This window comes from Podarcis muralis, chromosome 14 (genome assembly GCF_964188315.1).
Source record: "Podarcis muralis chromosome 14, rPodMur119.hap1.1, whole genome shotgun sequence".
Taxonomy (NCBI): Eukaryota; Metazoa; Chordata; class Lepidosauria; order Squamata; family Lacertidae; genus Podarcis; species Podarcis muralis.
In genome coordinates, this window is record NC_135668.1 from 50412928 (window position 1) to 50433490 (window position 20563).

General features: G+C 46.2%; 1 long non-coding RNA gene across 1 annotated transcript; it reads left to right on the forward strand.

Moving 5' to 3' along the window:
* The first annotated feature begins 775 nt into the window (after positions 1-775).
* Positions 776-5512, forward strand: LOC114584532 (uncharacterized). Its single transcript, XR_003703674.2, has 2 exons — positions 776-908; positions 5288-5512. It is a non-coding gene; the product is annotated as an uncharacterized LOC114584532 (long non-coding RNA).
* Positions 5513-20563: the final 15051 nt, after the last annotated feature.

Below are 20563 nucleotides of genomic sequence, written 5' to 3' on the forward strand. Positions count from 1 at the left end.
AGGATCTTACAGCATGGGCAGGTCAATATGGAAGAAAGCACCCTTGTAGATATTTGGGTACCAGAACTAAACTGATCTCATAGTCCTTTCACACAAAAGCCTACTTCTAGTTCACTTTCTCCATTTCAGCAACTTAATTTAGGTGGAAATAGTTGCTTTGTGGGTTAAACCACAGAGCCTAGGACTTGCCGATCAGAAGGTCGGCAGTTCGAATCCCCGCGACGGGGTGAGCTCCCGTTGCTCGGTCCCTGCTTCTGCCAACCTAGCAGTTCGAAAGCATGTCAAAGTGCAAGTAGATAAATAGGTACTACTCCGGCAGGAAGGTAAACAGTGTTTCTGTGCACTGCTCTGGTTCTCCAGAAGCGGCTTAGTCATGCTGGCCACATGACCCGGAAGCTGTACGCCGGCTCCCTCGGCCAATAAAGCGAGATGAGCCCCACAACCCCAGAGTCGGTCACAACTGGACCTAATGGTCCCTTTACCTTTACCTTAGTTGCTTTGTTGTTTAAGGAAGCATGAGTCAGAAACCTTGGCTGATCTAGTCTTGTTTTATACTGAGAAAGCCTCAGTCTGAATGTTTGTTTTCAGTTAAAGGTGTGCTCCTAACAAGGATTAGTTGACTAAGGTTAACCTCTGCTGTGGCATCTAAATTCCATATGCTAACATGTTCTCCTAGAAGATCTTGACCTACCTTCTTGACACCACTGCTGTCTATAGTCCTATAATGTTTTATTTAGTTAGAGTGATCTCCCTCTCTCCCTCTGTTTAGGTCATACTCTCTCAAAGTGAAAACAAGAAAACAATATAAAGAGTCAAGAACGGTAGCAATGTACACAGAGCCACCTGAACATCTGAGCAACTAAAGATGGTCTTCAGATGGTCATCCAGAGGACATCAGACAGTGCCAGGTGAGCCTTTCTGAGAAGGATATTTAAGAATCGGGGCACCACAACTAAAAAGGCCCTGTTGTTGGTCACTGCCTGCCTCGTTTCTGAAGGAGACAGGGAAGAGAGGAACCTAGGAGAGACTGCACTGGGGTGGAGATTCTGTGACCTTGTAGATGCTGTTGGACTCCAACTCCCATCAGCCTCCAACCACCATGGCAGCCAGGGATGATGGGAGTTGTAGTTCAGTAACATCCGGAGGGTCACAGGTTCCCAACCCATGTCTCAAAATGATGCTCAGAAAGAGATAACGTGTTTATGACCTGTAATGTGTCTGCTTCCATGTCTTGTGAAATAGCATGCCCTGGGTGAACCGCAATGACCAGATAATGGTACAATATCTTTCTGCCTCCAAAGAAAGTGTTCGGTTCAAATGCAATGGGGATAAATGGGATCATAATATGTTTTCTCTCTTGTGAGCCTATCAGAGGCAGGCAGGGATGAAATGCTAGCACTATTTATATCAAAGCAGAGGCAATGATTTTGTTTTCTGGGTGTTATTTGTCAATCTTCTGTGGGAATGTTCAGGGAGGCAGGAGAGTATATATACTGTTTATTAATATCCTTCCTAACTTGCACTAGCAAGTTCTTTTACTTAGCAGAGTTTTACATTCCCCTTTTAAATGCACAGCAGATAGCTGGTTGCAGGCTTGTGTAAGCCTCTTGCTATCAGGTTCCTGGTAAGTTCCCTTATATCCCTCTTAAACGAATAAACACGCCACAATCTTGTTTAAAGTATATAAAAGAAGTTTACTCACATCAGTTCACAGTGGGATCCCTGAAGTCAGACTTAGTTACAGATATATATACATGTGGATCTATCCCTTATGGGGATAATCCCAGTGTCCTCTGTTGGTTGAAAGTCAACAGGGCATTTCTAGCTAAAAAGCTGCTCTAATGACGGAGGAAGTCAAAGAGAGAGAATGTGGTGCGTGACTTGTCCTTTTGTTACCTGAACAGGTGAGGTCACGCCCACATTCAGTCACATGCAAAGGAAGGATGTTCCAGCCAGGAGGAAACAGGAAGTTTTCGACTGGCTGGACCAAACATTCCCCTGCATGTCCACTCTAGGAAAACAAAGAATGTTGTACTTGACTGCTTCTAATGTATCACATCCCACATATTCTGCATGCCAAATAAATAAGAAAGAAACCCATCAAACAAGCCCTGGAGAAGTTGGGGCCAGGTTAAACTAGCATGCTTGGCTAGGGGTTAAACCAAACCTGTTATTTTGAAAATGTCCACCCAAAATGTCACACAAAAGTGAGCAAGCTTTTGAGTCCGGCAGAACCATGAATGGAATGGAATTGAAGTGAATGGAGGCTGGTGTGCTGAAGAGGTTTGGGGATTTCTCATCTCCCACCCCACACCTTAAATATTCTGGGTTTGAACCCTTTGGGTTTCAGTAGATGTGAAAGAAGAAGATGGACAGCTGCTCCTTACTTCTCTTCATTGCCTGCTTTCCTGGAGATGTCCTACTGAACTCAGCGGGACTCCCTTCTGAAGAGCATGCAGTTCTCCTCCCACAGAAGCCAAATGACCACCCACCCACATCCATGAATGGAGCCAGGAGGGCGTTCTAAAAAATCTTAAAGGAATTTACTCAACCACACCGGCTGTATAGTCAGCATTTGTGCATATTCTTCCACTGGTACTTTTGCCTCTGTCTTACTTCCCTCGATTACTCGCCCTGCCTTCTCCAGAGAAAGGGCCGCAGTTCAGAGGTAGGGCACCTGGCTTTGCACACAGAAATATTCCAAATTCAATTCCCAGTATCCTCCAGGTAGGGCTGGGAGATGCACTTGCAGAGCTGCTACCAGTCAGTGTAGACAATACTTAGCTTGATGGCCCAAGAGTCTGACTCAGTATAAGGCAGCATCCTATGTTCAGGGCCGGCCCACCCATTTGGCAAGGTGAGGCAACTGCCTCAGGTGGCAGAATTCACAGGGGCAGCAGACCCCGGTGTAGATATTTATTTCCTGCTTCTTCCAGGTGTAGATCTTCATTCATCCCTTCTCCCCTGGTGGGGAAGAAGGCACCATTTTGCGGTTCACCTCGGGTACCAAAACGTCTTGGACTGGCTAATTTAGATTGTAAGCTCCTGCAGGCAGAGACATGTTTGCTATATTTCTCTGTTAAACGCCCAGTACTGGAAAATAGTGGTGACGACCATGAACTCCAAATTGTTGCAACGTCCATGTGTTGCTTATTAAATCCATGCAGATGAAGAATCGGGAGAGAAAAGGAGATCTGGTATATTTCCCACCAGCTTACAATCCGGGAGCCGCATTTCATCGGGGCCTTTGATTTATAGCTCTCCAAACCCCCATCTTCCCCAGGAGCCCATCTTTCTGGAGAGGGTCACACAGGGCTGAGAACCCGCCTCCCCCTCCCGGCCGGCTTGAAGTGCCCCTGCAGACTGGCCGTTTTATTTGGCTTTGAAAGCCCAACAGCTGCAAATCAGGCGCTTTCCCCGACCCGTGCCCAGCGCCTCTCCCCTTTCTCTCCCGCTTCTCCCTTTCCCAAGGAATCCGAGAAGACCTGCGTTTAATGAAACGTGAAGTGTGAAAACTTCCTGAGCTGCAGAGGCGACTCCTTAATGATGTTCCCAGATGTGGCGGGGCTGGAGAATGGGGTGAAGGCGCGCAGAGGCGCCTGCCGGAGAGGGAGAACCTCACCTTGCCGCGGGCACCGCTAGGGCCCGGGTAATGGGGGGAAAAGAGCTCTCCAAGCCGCGCGTAATTACGCACCGCAGAGATTCTGCCCTTGCGATGGGCGGCTTCCACCTCGCTCTGGAAAACAACCCGTCCTTGTTATCTTCTTCTTTTTTTAATTATTATTTCTTTTCGCGCTGGGGACTTGTTTCATGGGGCTGAGGGGAGGGGAAGAGTCCGATCACTTGTTTAGAAAACGAAAAAGCGGGGGGGGGGGGGGAAGGGGGAGCAGGCTGCCAGCACCTCCGAGCTATTCCGGTGAAATTCAATTTGCACTGAATTCTAAAGATCCTCTCGCCGATTCTCTTCCAGGCTGTTACGCGCCGCAAAGACAGCTTGGAGGAACAGCCCACAAGGCAAAGCTGAAACTCCTTCCCTACCACAAAAATACTTTGTATTGGGCTTTGTGGCTGGAAATAATTTCACTGGGTGCCCACCGGATACCCGAGCGGTTGCAGGGAGAATGGGGCTTTGGTAATCCTGGTCCCTAGTTAATTCTGAGAGGGTGTTTTTCGGTTTCCCATGTGAGGGACAGAAAGGATGAAATTTCCACCCTATCTGACACAGCCTCATAGAATCACAGAATCATAGAGTTGGAAGAGACCACAAGGGCCATCGAGTCCAACCCCCTGCCAAGCAGGAAACACCATCAGAGCACTCCTGACATATGGTTGTCAAGCCTCTGCTTAAAGACCTCCAAAGAAGGAGACTCCACCACACTCCTTGGCAGCAAATTCCACTGTCGAACAGCTCTTACTGTCAGGAAGTTCTTCCTAATGTTTAGGTGGAATCTTCTTTCTTGTAGTTTGGATCCATTGCTCCATGTCCGCTTCTCTGGAGCAGCAGAAAACAACCTTCTCCCTCCTCTATATGACATCCTTTTATATATTTGAACATGGCTATCATATCACCCCTTAACCTCCTCTTCTCCAGGCTAAACATGCCCAGCTCCCTTAGCCGTTCCCAGTGGCGTAGCGTGGGGGGTGCAGGGAGGCCGGCCGCACTGGGCGCAACATCAGGGGCGGCACTCGCACTCAAGTGCTAAAATCCATGGGTTAGGGGGCGCAAATTACTTGCCTTGCCCCGGGTGCTGACAACCCACACTACGCCACTGGCCGTTCCTCATAAGGCATCGTTTCCAGACCTTTGACCATTTTGGTTGCCCTCCTCTGGACACGTTCCAGTTTGTCAGCTTCAGATTTTATATTTCCCAGCTCGATTCACTTAGAATTTCCTAAGCAAATTATCTGTAAAATCATCAGGTGTGGAAGATAAAAGAGACAAAGACTGTCAGAAAGGGTGGGTGTCCTGGGGTGATTTGGGGGTACCTGCGTGTGAAGATTCAAAGCCCTGCTCTCTGATATAAGCATAATTAAAACACAAGTATTTCTTTCTTTCTTTTAAACCAGCAAAACCACTTTTGAAAAGAGTGTGGGTTGCTGTTACTTTTTATACCACACACAAACAACAGCAATGTTTACAACACAGGTCAAGTAGTCATCTTTTAAATTAAATTAAATTAATGGTGGTTTTTCTGTTTTGTTTTTGTTTTTTTGAAGCAAAGGGACTTGTGGAGTTGGCACACATACCTAGCAGACATGCCTAATTGTTTCTTGTTTTGTTTTACAGTATTTCAGTGTGTAAAAACAGCAGGTTAAGGAGGGGTACCCAAAGAAAGAAGAATACTGTATTAGAAACACTATTGATGGTGGTGGGAGATGACTTACCCCCCCCCATCTGCAAGTCATCCTCCTGGCTACTGCACAACTCCAGACTAGATGTTTACTCATGAGCAAGTTTTACGGGATTCAATGATGTTTATGTACCAAATGTAATATAAATGATTGCAGCCCATAGGAGTTTATTTTTATTTATTTTTTTTAAAAATGAATGTGAAGTTTAACCGAAACCCCTCCAGATCATTGTGTGTGTGTGTGTGTGTGTGTGTGTGTGTGTGTGTGTGTGTGTGTTGAGTGCCAGAAGCTGTTTTCTTGTCACAGGATGTCCTTCGCTCTGCTGTTCATTTTCTGTAACTCTAACAACAACAACTTTTCGCAAGTTCTTAGAACTTGCAAAAATGACTGGGAGAATAAGAGGATACTCAAACCAGAGTGTGTGTAAAGAATAAAGGTAAAGGTAAAGGGACCCCTGACCATTAGGTTCAGTCGTGACCGACTCTGGGGTTGTGGCGCTCATCTCGCTTTACTGGCCGAGGGAGCCGGCGTACAGCTTCCGGGTCATGTGGCCAGCATGACTAAGCCGCTTCTGGCGAACCAGAGCAGCGCATGGAAACGCCGTTTACCCTCCTGCTGGAGCGGTACCTATTTATCTACTTGCACTTTGACGTGCTTTTGAACTGCTAAGTTGGCAGGAGCTCACCCTGTTGCAGGGATTCGAACCGCCGACCTTCTGATCGGCAAGTCCTAGGCTCTGTGGTTTAACCCACAGCACCACCCGCGTCGTGTAAAGAATGGATAATATTTAAAGAATATCTAAAACAATATTGTGAAAATGCAAATCTCCTGACAGGTCTAGATTGAATCTTGAATATTAAGGAAAACTATAAATGCAGAAAATTTTCTGGATATTTAACAGATACTGTATAACAGGAAACGCGTAAAGGTTAAGAATATGTAGAAAGCACAATGAGGTTACAGATTCTGCTAATCTGGAAGTAGTACCTCGGGTTAATAACTTTACTTCAGGATGAGAACAGAAATCGTGCTCTGGCGGCACGGCAGCAGCGGGAAGCCCCGTTAGCTAAAGTGGTACCTCAGGTTAAGAACAATTTCAGGTTAAGAACGGACCTCCGGAATGAATTAAGTTCTTAACCAGAGGTACCACTGTAGTTGTTTATTTCCTTGACATCTGATGGGAGGACGATCCACTACGGAGAAGGCCCTCAGCCCTGGCCACACACTTTGCTAGTTGTGTCAGGCAGATGTTTGGGGTCTGTTGACATCTGGAGGGAAGGCCACAGGTCCTTCCACACCTGGCCTGGTACACACCGACTCCAAGTTGCAGCCTGAGATACACGACACACCCCTGTGCAGGAAGGTGCCTTTTCTGTGGGACTCAAAGCAGCTCTATCAACGCCACAGGCAGAAATAACCACCAGGAACTGAGAAGGACGCCTTCCTTTCCTGAAGAACGAAAGGAATCCTCTGTGGATATGTTTTTGAAGGTTACGCCTTCCCCTCCCTCACCTCCCTCCTTGAAAAAGAAGCTCCCCTGTTAGTTCACTTCTTCAATGACCCTCACCCCTTCGTGGTCCTTCAACAACATATATATAAAATACTTGCTTTCCCTTTCCTGCCTCCTCTAAAGGACCCCCCCCCACAAATCTGTGGACAATTTTAAGCAATCCCAATTGCTTCCACCTCCTCCAGTCTGCAGCATGCAGAATCTCCTATGACAGTGGAGTGTGTGTGTGTGTGTAGTAAATAAATGGTCCTGTTTCAATACACATGAATATATAATATATATTTCATTGCATACATACATAGGGAGAGAAAGGCGGGGTGGGAAAGCGAGCCATTTAACTCCCAAATAGACCTCCGGTATCTCCCCGACTGACGGTGGATTCCCATATACAGCCAGTCACTCAGCCCTCCTTATCTTCATATATGACTGCCTTGTGTTTAACACACAATTACATTTTCTCCCTCCAATTCCATTACAAATGGAATAAGGGAAGCATTGTTTGAAGAAATGTACTGCTTCAGCTCTGGTTATGTCAAGCAATTCGCCGAGCAGGTGAGCAGGAGAGAGAGAGAGGAGAGGAGGAGGAAGAGAAGAACAACATTTCCCCCCCCCCAATACAAAAAGAACCTGGTAGATTCAAAAGAGTAAATAATACAGAATATTACACTGAAAGGGCCTTCGTATCATCCTTTCGGTTTTATTTACTGTAAACAATGTGCTGTATTTTTTTACCGTTTTTTTTTGGGGGGGTGGGGAGAAGGAGGAAAGGAGCTCTCTGGGAAAGAGAATTTATTTTTTATAAGCATTCCTTATCATGATTACATTGACAGAATCCTTTTGACTTCTGTGTTGCATAGATATGATGTCATGAAGTGACGCTTGCTGTTATGTTGCAAGCTGCTCTGTGGTCTTCCGATGAAAGGGGGTATGCAAGTCCCCCCCCCAAAAAAAATTTGCTACCACTACTATTACCACTAATAATAACAGGATGAGAAGAAGGCCCTGCAAAAAAGAAGATAATAAATAATGGAAAATTAATGAATTGCATCAAACTATTGACTAACTACCTCGCTCCGCTGTAATTCATTTAGAGGATATTAAAACCAGAAGAAGAATAATAAAAGCCTGCCAGCCCACCCCCCCACCCCCCGCAGAAGGCGATGGCCAGCAAATTGGATAGTTCCCTTAATCTGGCATAAATAATATCAGGCTTCCTCCTCTCTCTGGCCAATTCTCCCTATCATTTAGAGAAGGCTCAGAAGCCAGGCTTCATAATTGATATCGGTTACTCTGTGAGGACTCCCTCCCTCCACCTGCTCACGTCCTTTGAAACAATTTCAAAGTTTCCCTTTGGATTTGGGTACAGGGATTTTTTGGGGGGTTGGGGGGGGGAGGAAGGCAGATAGTTCGGCCATTGTTTTGCTGTCTCCGTTAGCAAAACCATTCTAAATAAAATGCAAGGCCAAGCAAGCAGGTACAGTGGTACCTTGGGTTAAGAACTTAATTCATTCTGGAGGTCCGTTCTTAACCTGAAACTGTTCTTAACCTGAAGCACCACTTTAGCTAATGGGGCCTCCCGCTGCCACCACACCCCACCATGTAATTTCTGTTCCTGAAGCAAAGTTTTTTACCCGAGGTGCTATTTCTGGGTTAGCGGAGTCTGTAACCTGAAGTGTCTGTAACAACAACAACAACAATTTATTATTTATACCCCGCCCATCTGGCTGGGCTTCCCTAGCCACTCTGGGCGGCTTTCAACAGAATATTAAAATACAATAATCTATTTAACATTAAAAGCTTTCCTAAACAGGGCTGCCTTCAGATGTCTTCTTAAAGTCTGGTAGTTGTTTTTCTCTTTGACATCTGGTAGGAGGGCGTTCCACAGGGCGGGTGCCACTACCGAGAAGGCCCTCTGCCTGGTTCCCTGTAACTTGGCTTCTTGCAGGGAGGGAACCGCCAGAAGGCCCTCAGCGCTAGACCTCAGTGTCCGGGCAGAACGATGGGGGTGGGGACGCTCCTTCAGGTATACTGGACCATTTAGGGCTTTCAAGGTTAGCACCAACACTTTGAATTGTGCTCGGAAACGTATTGGGAGCCAATGTAGGTCTTTCAAGACTGGTGTTATGTGGTCTCGACGACCGCTCTCAGTCACAAGTCTAGCTGCTGCATTCTGGATTAGTTGTAGTTTCCAGGTCACCTTCAAAGGTAGCCCCACGTAGAGCGCATTGGGATAACGTGTAACCTGAAGCGTCTGTAACCCGAGGTACCACTGTATTGACTGGTGCTTAAACAAGCTGGGCCACATTGGCATGAAATCAGCACACAATAATCCAGGGTTTTTGGACTACAACTCCCATCACCCTTAGCTAGCAGGGCCAGTGGCCAGGGATGATGAGACTTGTAGTCCAAGGCTGCTGGAGTCCCTGCATAGTCTATATGTATTAAGCTGCTTTACGTGGAGCCTGTCACACATTTGGATGGCCAAACACCTGCATGGTCTTCTGCTAGTTTTCTGGAAGTGAATGAATGAATGAATGAATGAATGAATGAATAATAATAAATCCTAGGAGGCCATGCTTCTTTCTTTTTTATACATTTTTTATTTATGCTGCTCAGGTTTATACAATTCACTAATTTTACAATGACTTTAACATTCCAAAACTTGACTTCCTTCCCCCTCTTTCTGTGGTTCCATAAGTTTATTTTTAATATATTCTGCATATCCAGATTCACTTAATTTGCTTATTTATTCATCTGCTTTAAATATATACTCTTAGCAAACTGCAGGCTATTACAATAATCCTGCCAATGTTCTTATCTGTTTACAATTGATCTGTAAATATTCAATAAACCATTTCCATTCTTTTATAAAAAGAAGTTTGTTTCTTGATCTCTTATTCTTCCAGTAAGTTTCACCATTTCTGCATATTCCATAAGTTTTCGTATCCATTCTTCCTTTGCTGGGACTTCTGCTTCTTTCCATTTAGGCCATGAGATGCTTCTAATCTTGACCGTGTCATAAAATCTCTAGTTGTCCTTCAGGCAAGCTACTCCCTCTCAGCCTTCCGATCTGCAGTATGGGGGTAATAGTAGTAGTGATTCATCTTAGAGGATTACTGCAAGGATTTAGCTTATTCAGTGGCATTACATTTTGCATATTTATTTTCCGTTTCTGCCCACCAGGATCCCGAAGATTACTCTCTGTGTGCTTCGTTAAGTTATACTACTGTTTTGAACACTCAAAAAGCACAGTATCAGGAGAAACTTCCCAAGCGGGTTGTTGACCTTGCAGGCTCCCCCAGTGGAAGTTGTGTAACTTGCAAATTCAGTATATTAGGAGAAGCTGTAAAGGTAAAGGGACCCCTGACCATTAGGTCCAGTCGTGGCCGACTCTGGGGTTGCGGCGCTCATCTCGCTTTATTGGCCGAGGGAGCCGGCATACAGCTTCCGGGCCATGTGGCCAGCATGACTAAGCCGCTTCTGGCGAACCAGAGCAGTGCACGGAAACGCCGTTTACCTTCCCACTGGAGTGGTACCTATTTATCTACTTGCACGTTGACGTGCTTTCGAACTGCTAGGTTGGCAGGAGCTGGGACCGAGCAACGGGAGCTCACCCCGTTATGGGGATTTGAACCGCCAACCTTCTGATCGGCAAGCCCTAGGCTCTGTGGTTTAACCCACAGCGCCACCCACATCCCATAGGAGAAGCTGTACTTAGGCCTATTCTTACAAAAGTTACTGCGTGCCCTGAAGTCTGGTGGGTTCAGGTGTGTTATAGTTGTCAATCAATTAATCAAAAGGACATAAGAAGACCCGCCCTTCACTAGCTGGTCCCAGGGAGTGTTACAGCATTTTAAAATCCAGAATTAAAAATGGTGAAAACATACTGCACTCACAAGAATTGGGTGGCTCCTGAAACACGTGAATCAGAGGTACCTAAGAGGTTCAGGATTGCCCCAAAACTCTATAGTGAATCCAGATGCACCTCTGTGGAGTGGAAGTTTCACCACAGCTTAGGGGCTGCCACATTTCCCAGGCCACCACTGCCCCATAGCCTCTTGTAGGGATGTGAACTGATGCCAGGAGAGGATATATTTATTAGATGTTATCCTTCCTCACATGTGTGAGTTCAGCAGAGTCCTATCCCTTTGCAGCTTAAAAGGAAGCTTAGATAGGATAGTTTTGGCCTTTTTTGTTTAAATAATCCAGGATGCTTTAAGGCAGACTAGATTCTCCTGGTAGGGACAGGGGTGGCGCTGTGGGTTAAACCACAGAGCCTAGGGCTTGCCGATCAGAAGGTCAGTGGTTCGAATCCCCATGATGGGGTGAGCTCCCATTGCTCGGTCCCTGCTCCTGCCAACCTAGCAGTTCGAACGCACATCAAAGTGCAAGTAGATAAATAGGTACCGCTCCGGCGGGAAGGTAAACGGTGTTTCCTTTGTGCTGCTCTGGTTTGCCAGAAGCAAGATGAGCGCCACAACCCCAGAGTGGGGCACAACTGGACCTAATGATCAGGGGTCCCTTTACCTTTACCTTTAGATTCTCCTGGTACTTCCCCCTTTTCTCACCCTTGGGACACAAACGGTGTTGTGAAAATAACATTTACTCCTTCAGAGCTTGTGTTGCAGAATAACAGGTACAACAGCTTATTTCAGGCAGGCTTAAAATTGAAATTGAGTAGCCTTATGCCCAATCTGGGAAGGAGGGCTGTAGCTCAGTGGTAGGTTGCAGGTTCAGTCCCCAGCATCTACAGGCAGGGCTTGGAAAGAATCGCTATCTGAAATCCTGGAGAGCTGCTGTCAGTCAGAGCAGACAGCACTGAGTTAGATGGACCACTGGCCTGACTCGATATAAAGCAGACTCTTGCAGGCCATCTCTTAGATCTGAAAATTGGAGAGGCGTTGTTGTGCTTGGCTGAAGGAAGACAGACAGAGGGGGGGGGGAGAGGGAGAGGGAGAGAGAGGGAGAAAGAAGAGTTCAAAGGAGTTTTACATGACAGCAACCTCTCCCACCGCACCCAGGAGTGGCATCGTGTCTCCATCCCACAGAAATATTCAGTTTGCAAATCCGGTTTAAGGAGACGATCCGAAAATCCGTTTTGGCTCTGAAAGTGGCGGATGGGAGACGAGCCCCAAAAACATCACCGGCGGAAATTATTGCAAGGAGTCAAACAGATAATTTGGGAGGAAATTTTAAAAAGGAAAAAAAAAGGCCGGATGAAATGAGACACTTGAATTGTGAACTGTCAGGAGCAAAGCATCTGAAGTTTAAAGAACGGCACCACAATGACAGGGAGCTTGGCCTGCCACACTTTTCATGCAGCTGAATTTAATCACTCTTCCTTAATAACACCATCACCGCCGTCTGATATTTTATTAAGAACGTAAGAAGAAGAGCCTGCTGGATCAGACCAGTGGCCCATCGGGCCACTCTCACAGTGGCCAACCAGCAGTGGCATAGCAAGGTCAGGTGGTACCTGGGGCAGCAAATTTCTTCTCACCCCCCCATTGAAATCTAGTTGGACTCCCAAGAGACTGTGATCTACTCACAGTATAAAGAGACTGGTTGTAATCTACCCATTGTCGTTCCCAGGCGTCCCTATGGGCCAGAAACTTGATCACACACACACTTCTTTCTTTGGTGATCACTCGTAGCCGAGTAAGATTGTCTTCCATGAACACGGTCTTAACAGTGAGTCCGTAAGTGACTGTGGAGGCCAATTCTGGATCCTCACGTCCTTCCACAGTGGGGACATAGGTTTCCGGGCAGGAGGTGATCATGGTGAGGGTTTGCCAAGCGTGCCTTCCTCTTAGTACGTTTCACCTTTGTGTCCTGAGTTTGAGTGTCTTCAAAGCCCACGACACCTTTGGTAAAGGCTGTTCTCCAGTCGGAGCGCTTGCAGGCCAGTGTTTTCCAGTTGTCAGTGTTTATACTACATTTTTAAAGATTTGCCTTGAGACAGTCTTTAAACCTCTTTTGTTGACCACCAGCATTACGCTTTCCATTTTAAACGTTGGAATAGCGTAGTTGCTTTGGAAGACGATCATCAGGCATCCGCACAACATGACCAGTCCAACGAAGTTGATGTTGAAGAATCAGTGCTTCAACACTGGTGATCTTTGCTTCTTCCAGTACACTGGCAGTAGTTCGCCTGTCTTCCCAAATACACTGTCGTATTTTGGATTCCAAACACCTTGCAAGTTGAACGTTTTGGCTCCCAAGCGCCGTGAACCAGGAAGTGAGTGTTCCGGTTTGCATATGTTCTTTGGAACCCCAATGTCTGACAGAAGGCATGCCTTGGTTTCCAAACGTTTTGGAAGTCGAATGGACTTCCGGAATGGATTCCGTTCGACTTCCAAGGTACGACTGTAATGTTAGTTGGGCTGTTTGTGAGCTGAACCTTTTGGCCCATTCTGCGGTTTGTCTGTGCTCTTCTGGAATGACATCATACACAGCGCCAACCGCACCCAGGACATAACAGTGTGTCTTGCACATGTGTGTGTGCTGAGCCCAGCAGTCCTCTCTCCACCACAACTAAGCTTCAGGTGAGGCAGGGCAGCTTTCCAGTCTGTTCCATCTCCAAAGGCTTTGCCTACTGTTTACAGAGAAGGGGTAGGGGAATGGCAGGCAGGTTGGCAAGGCTCCCTTGTGCTCCTGGCTTCCCCCGGCTGCATCCCTTCAGACTGGTACTGATGGGAGGCGGCTGTTTCTTGTTTAAACTAGGAGGCGGTTGCTTAGCAACCCATAGGAGGCTCATTATTCGGAGCCGGAGTGATTAACAACAACAAAAAGGAAAAAAAGAAAAAAAGAGAGGAGGGGAAAGAGGGAGGGGTGCCTGAAAGTAAAACGGATCCATTATTTAATTAACTAATTGATGATCAACTTCTTTTTAATTATTCACTTAATTAAAGAAGTGTGAGTACAACATTGGCCTTATCAGCTTGCGCTGAAATGCTGACAAGATTTCAAAGACAAAAGATTCCTCCCTGTGACTGATTCAGGCAGAAACCCACCGCTTCCTGCTTCCTTCCTAGCCAACTTCTGGACCCCCACCCCAAAAAAGCTCCATCCCTCCCACCAAGATTTCCCCTCCAGATATTCTCCCCCATTTCCCCCCACCTCTCTGATTACACATGTAGAGCAGAGAATTTTTTTTCAGAGGAATGGGTACAGAAAAGGGGCAAGATATAGTTCTAGGTGGGAGAGTTATGTCCTGCATGTTAAGAAAGAAAAATAAGAGTGTCTGTTAATGGCAGCAATTGGGGGTGGGTGGGCAAGTTCCTTTTTTGGGGTGGAGGTGCTTGTCTTCCTGCCCCCTCTGGCACCACCCACAGTATAGAGAATGATGGTGATGAAGATGATTGATAATAAATAAAATAATAATAATAATAATAATAATAATAATAATAATAATAATAATAATAATAATTTTATTACTTATATGCCGCCCATCTGACTTGGGTGTCCCAGCCATTCTGGGTGGTTTCCAGCAAAATATACAAACTTATAATATAAAAACATGAATATAAATCTGAGGGAAGAAAAAGTGAGCTGGATTTCAGTAACAGGCCCAACGCAACCAAGATGCACGATCTCCTCAAACGCAAAGTTGCAAATCATAAAGAGAAGTGAATTGAGAGGGCAGAAGCAGCTCAGCTCTAAGGAAGAATTATGAGAAGAGCTCTTCAAGCCCATCTGACTTTCTTTATTTTTCTTTCTTCAAAACTACATATGTGTACAGGACGACGGTTCAACTGCGCTTCATCAGATCTGAAAAGGTGTTAATACTGGACCCTGCTAGATTCCACCTAGCAAACTAAGATCCCACAATGTAAAACAGGGCAGTCCAAATTTCCATACCAAGTGGGCCACAAGACATAACAACAAACAACAACAACAACAACAACAACAACAACAACAACAACAACTACTACTACTACTTATTTATACCCCACCCAGCTGGTCTGGGCTGCTCCCAACAGAATATTAAAAAACACAATAAAACATCAAACATTAATACTTCCCTAAACAGGGCTGCCTTCAGATAGTTGTTTATTTCCTTGTCATCTGGTGGGAGGGCGTTCCACAGGGCGGGTGCCACCACCGAGAAGGCCCTCTGCCTGGTTCCCTGTAGCCTCACTTCTTGCAGTGAGGGAACTGCCAGAAGGCCCTCGGAGCTAGACCTCATTGTCCGGGTAGAACGATGAGGGTGGAGAGGCTCCTTCAGGTATACTGGGCGGAGACCGTTTAGGGCTTTGAAGGTCAGCGCCGACACTTTGAATTGTGTTCCGAAACATACTGGGAGCCAATGTAGGTCTCTCCTGAACCTGTGGCCCACATACTGCCTTGTTGTATGTGCGTAGTGGCGGCGGGGTGTGTGTGAGGCCAAATTTGACCCCAGCCCTTACACTGCCTTCTCAAAGCCAGGTAAGCAAGGTGCCAGGCTGTGGAAAGGAGGTGCGAGGCTATGGCAGGGTCCTAGAGCCTGTGTAGTGTATGTGAGGAATTGGGCAGAAGGCTGGAAGCTGGATACACAGAGACCTGCATGCTCTGTGGTGGATCCAAAGTTGTGACTCATGGAAAAGCCATATCTTTTGGGGGGGGTGTCAATGCCACGAGCCCTTCCATCTTATGCTCAGGTTACATATATAAAAAAACCATATATTCCAAATTTTATTGTAATTATCAGTATGTCTTCATAGATATTGTATACTGTTCTAACTCTACTAATGTTCAACGGTCTTTTAATTATACCCCCAGTGTTTTTGCTGTTCCTATTTCATCTGTAAGCAGTCGAGTCCCTGTCAGGGAAAAAGCAGGGGTATAAATACAACAACAACAACAACAACAACAACAACAACAACAACATACCCTCCAATGTGACACGGCCCAATTCTGGGACACTGTCCCAAATCCCACACAAGTCACATGACCCACATGAGATTGTGGACCCAGAAAAAGTGCTTATTTCGGGCACAGTGCCCTAAAATGCATGCTTCTGGGGTGCCACGTGAGATTGCAGATCTGGAAAAAAAAAAGCTTTTTGGAGGGCGTGATCTTGGCCCGAAGTAACACAAGAGCAAGGTGCCCCAAATGGCCGCCGTCCTCTTGTGGGAAGAAACAGGGTGTTCCTGTTTTTCTGGGGCAGTTGACAGGTATGTAACAAGAATGGTCAAGAAGTCCAAACAGGAGATGTTGACTCTGCAGAGAAAAAAAGGCCCGTGCCCAGTTGGCCAGAGGCAGGACAGATCCTCTGGAAACATTAGGGCATTTTTTGGGCACGCCTAGTCCACTACCCAGTGAGAGCTGGACCATAAAGAAGGCTGATCGCCGAAGAATTGATGCTTTTGAATTATGGTGCTGGAGGAGACTCTTGAAAGTCCCATGGACTGCAAGAAGATCAAACACATCCATTCTTAAGGAAATCAGCCCTGAGTGCTCACTGGAAGGACAGATCCTGAAGCTGAGGCTCCAATACTTTGGCCACCTCATGAGAAGAGAAGACTCCCTAGGAAAGACCCTGATGTTGGGAAAGATGGAGGGCACAAGGAGAAGGGGGCGACAGAGGATGAGATGGTTGGATAGTGTTCTCGAAGCTACAAACATGAGCCTGACCAAACTGCGGGAGGCGGTGGAAGACAGGAGTGCCTGGCGTGCTCTGGTCCATGGGGTCTCGAAGAGTCGGACACGACTAAATGACTAAACAAACAAAAAAGTCCACTACCCCTCTGTCTTTTGCGGTGCTTCAAACAGATCTTTAAAAGTTTTTGCAGACTCACTCAGAAACCAGGGAGCGATTCTGGTCCTCAAGTTTACCGTATTTTTCACTCTATAAGACGCACCAGACCATAAGATGCACCTAGTTTTTGGAGGAGGAAAACAAGGAAAAAAATATTCTGAATCCCAGAAGCCAGAACAGCAAGAGGGATCACTGCGCAGTGAAAGCAGCGATCCCTCTTGCTGTTCTGGCTTCTGGGATAGCTGCACAGCCTGCATTCGCTCCATAAGACGCACACACATTTCCCTTTACTTTTTAGGAGGGAAAAAGTGAGTCTTATAGAGCAAAAAATACGGTATTTCTCCTTCTCCTCCTGTCTGCTTTCTGCCCAGTGATCTCTCTTGCTCCCCGCCCCAACCATTCAACTAATTTGGATCTGGGCTGTGTGTTTGTGTCAACACCACTCTCCCTCTCTAGTCTCAGTCTCTCTCTCCCCCACCTTTGATTAATTTACCTCTAATGACAAAACTGTCTCCGCAATTGGCAAATTAAAAGCAAAAGCGGTAATCAGGCCAGGTTCTTGGAAAGAGGATTTTTGTGGTGCCTGGTGAACGACGGGGAGAGGTGGCAGCGGGGACCCTGATCAATTCTATTTACCCATCTGGAGTGTGATTGGATCTATTGTCAGTGGGAAAGGAAGACAAACACATCGCTTGGGCGCTGTATGGTATTGGCAGTTCCCAGGGCTGCTGAAGGAATGGAAATGAGGTGAAATCTCAGATCTTCGCAACCTCTTTCCCCCCTCCCTTTTTTTTGGCTTTCCTGTAAAACTCAAGGCTTGATTGATGCAATGGGGGGGGGGGGGACACACAACAACCCAGTTGTCTCCCTCAGAAGGCTGTCGTGAGGGCAAAGTCTAAGAACAGAAATATGTTGGGAGTAGGGAGAAACTCTCTGACAGTTGTTGAGTTTTGCCCAAAGTTGTTGCAAAATCTAAAAAAGCAAGCAAGCAAGCTAGCTAGCTAGCAAACAAACAATGATGTTTTTGAGCTATTTTAAAGGAAATTCGCCAAAGTCTACACTTCCGACATGGGCTGCCATAAGTCCGGATTTTCACAGACATTTAAACAATTTCTGCCCAGGTGTTGTTACACGCAGCCAAATCCCTGTATATGTGGAAAATTCCGGACATATGGCAACCCTATCCTAATCAGAATTTGGGGTTGGGAAGGACCATGGTGGAACATAAGAACATAATCTGAAGACAGCCCTGTTTAAAGGTAAAGGTACCCCTGACCATTAGGTCCAGTCACAGACGACTCTAGGGTTGCTGCGCTCATCTCGCTCTATAGGTTGAGGGAGCCGGCGTTTGTCCGCAGACAGCTTCTGGGTCATGTGGCCAGCATGACTAAGCCACTTCTGGCAAACAAGAGGAGCGCACGGAAACACCGTTTACCTTCCTGCCTTTTAAACAATATTTCCCCACCTCTCTCTCCTCCCCTCAATTCCCCCCTCTTTCCGCCTTGATTTACGTATAAGCTAAACAAGCTATATAGCTTAGGGCCCCACTCTAATAATCTAAAATAAAACCTACATACAGCAACAGTGTTTTGTGCTGTGAAGGCTCCTATGATGTAAATAATGGGCCCCACCTGCTAGCCTGTTCCCTAAAATATCACTGGTTTGCTCCTTTCTATATATAGGATGCCTACATTCTACATGGACTGGTTGCATGGCAACATGGGCAAATGGCTTTAGATACTTATTAGGTCCATAAATTACCATATAGCATATATTCAACACATAAAACAGCGACCATTTGTTGTTGACAAAGGACAGCTGGGCATAGAAAGGGCCCCATTACATTCAGTAGCTTATGGCCTCATCATTGCTAAATCCAGCCCCGCATAATTCTAAAAGCTTCTATCATGTTGCCTCTTACTCGTCTGTTCTTTAAACTTTGTTGGCATTTGTCTGTCTCAAGAGTCAATGGAGTGTGCCTCCGGGGGGTGAAGTCAAACCGCTGCATTAGTGGCACCAAAGTGACCCCTCTGGGACGTAAGCCTGGGAAATGGGCATGGAAGTTTTGGGCTGACCAGACAACAAGACCCCTCTCTCAGCCTCTCTAATGCGGTCCAAAGGAAAGCAGAGTGAGATTTCTTGAAGGAGGCGTACAATACACCATCCAACCGTCTAAACTGAAAAGTCCCAAAATGTTGTTTTGCAGGCAGAAGGGTCCCAATTTCAGTGGTACCTTGGTTCTCAAACTTAATCCGTTCTGGAAGTCCGTTCCAAAACCAAAGCGTTCCAAAACCAAGGCACGCTTTCCCATAGAAAGTAATGCAAAATGGATCCATCTGCTCCAGACTTTTAAAAACAACCCCTAATACAGGAATTTATCATGAATTTTACAATCTAACAAGACCATTGATCCATAAAATGAAAGCAAGAAACAATGTACTGCAGTCACACAATCAATCAGTAGCTGAACTGGGTTCCACACAGTCACAAAAAAACAGAACAAAAAGAGCCGCAAAAAGGCAAAATAAATAGCAAAAACAGACAGACCTCAGCGTAACACTCAAAACTGAACACGTTCGGCTTCCAAAAAAAAGTTCGCAAACCGGAACACTTTCTTCCGGGTTTGCAGTGTTTGGGTTCCAAGTTGTCTGAGTACCAAAGTGTTTGAGAACGAAGGTACCACTGTACCAGGCTGAGCTGTGAATGCTTCCTGCCTGAGACCATGGACAGTCGCTGCCACTTTGTGCAGGCATTACTGAGCTCCAAGAAAACCAATGCTTGACTCAGTATGATGCCATTTCCTAGGTTCCTACACCCCCACAAGTCCCATTTTCCTACCTTTGACCTTTCTGCTTGGCCCTCGTTGTGTCTCTGGCTTCTCCTAGTTCTGAGCTTTAAAAACTCTCCAGAGGGATAAAATTAGTTCTCGCACAGCATAACTTTGAGTCCCCTTTCCTCCTCTTGCATCTTAAATCTGAAATCTAATCCTCTGACTTCCTTTAATTAAGCAGAGGGTAGTTTAAATTAGTCTAACTATCTTTGGGGGGGATTATATATTTCAATCATCATTATGGTCTAGCTATTTGTGATCCGGGTAGATAGATAGATATATTAGTTGTATAATCAGGAACACAATTATAATCCTTCCCAAAAAGATATTTAATAATCGTTTAAAATGATGGAATATTTGACTCAGGACCTTAGAGAATTAGCCGGAGTGATTCCAGAGGTGGAGAAGGGCGAGCCTGAAGGACTTTTGATAATGTCTTTCAAACAACCCAGCTTGATCCCGATTCCCTGCGTTGACTCAGAAGTTCGTCCCGTGGCCTTGAGTGGGGCTCTTTGCCAAAGATTGCAGCCAAAGGAGAAACATTCCTGGTTCGGCGTGCCCTCTGGCTGCACTCTGGGAGACACAAAGGGTCATAGCTCAGTGGCAGAACAGCTGCTTGGCATGCAGAATGTCTCAGGGTCAATTCCTGGCATCTGGTGCCCTGGAGAACTGCTGCTGGGGAACTTCTGCCTCTGTCGGGGACTGGGCAGAGGAGGAATGGTGGAGACTGCTGTGGCGCTCACACAGGGTCCCTGGACGTTTCACCGTCTATTTATCCCTGTGCCACCACTTGATTTCTCGCTGCCACCACTCAGGCCCTACCTAGTACAATACTGAGTCCAGTCAGGGTTAAATTGGAACATAAACTTCTGTTTATTTATTGCAGCTTAACAAGTGTGTGGTTTCATAAACGGTATCGGTCCATTACATTCATGGGGTGCCTATCCAGACCTATACCTTCCGCTCTTAGTCACTAAACCACCTCTCAGATATTCACTTGTCTGCCTAGCCCCCAACTGTTCCTGACTCAGCTTATTTCGCTACACTGACTCAACCTACACACAGACTCTATCCCAATTCACTCCCACTCCAATCCACCACCCAACTCCCAACGAACTCTCCTGAGAGCTGG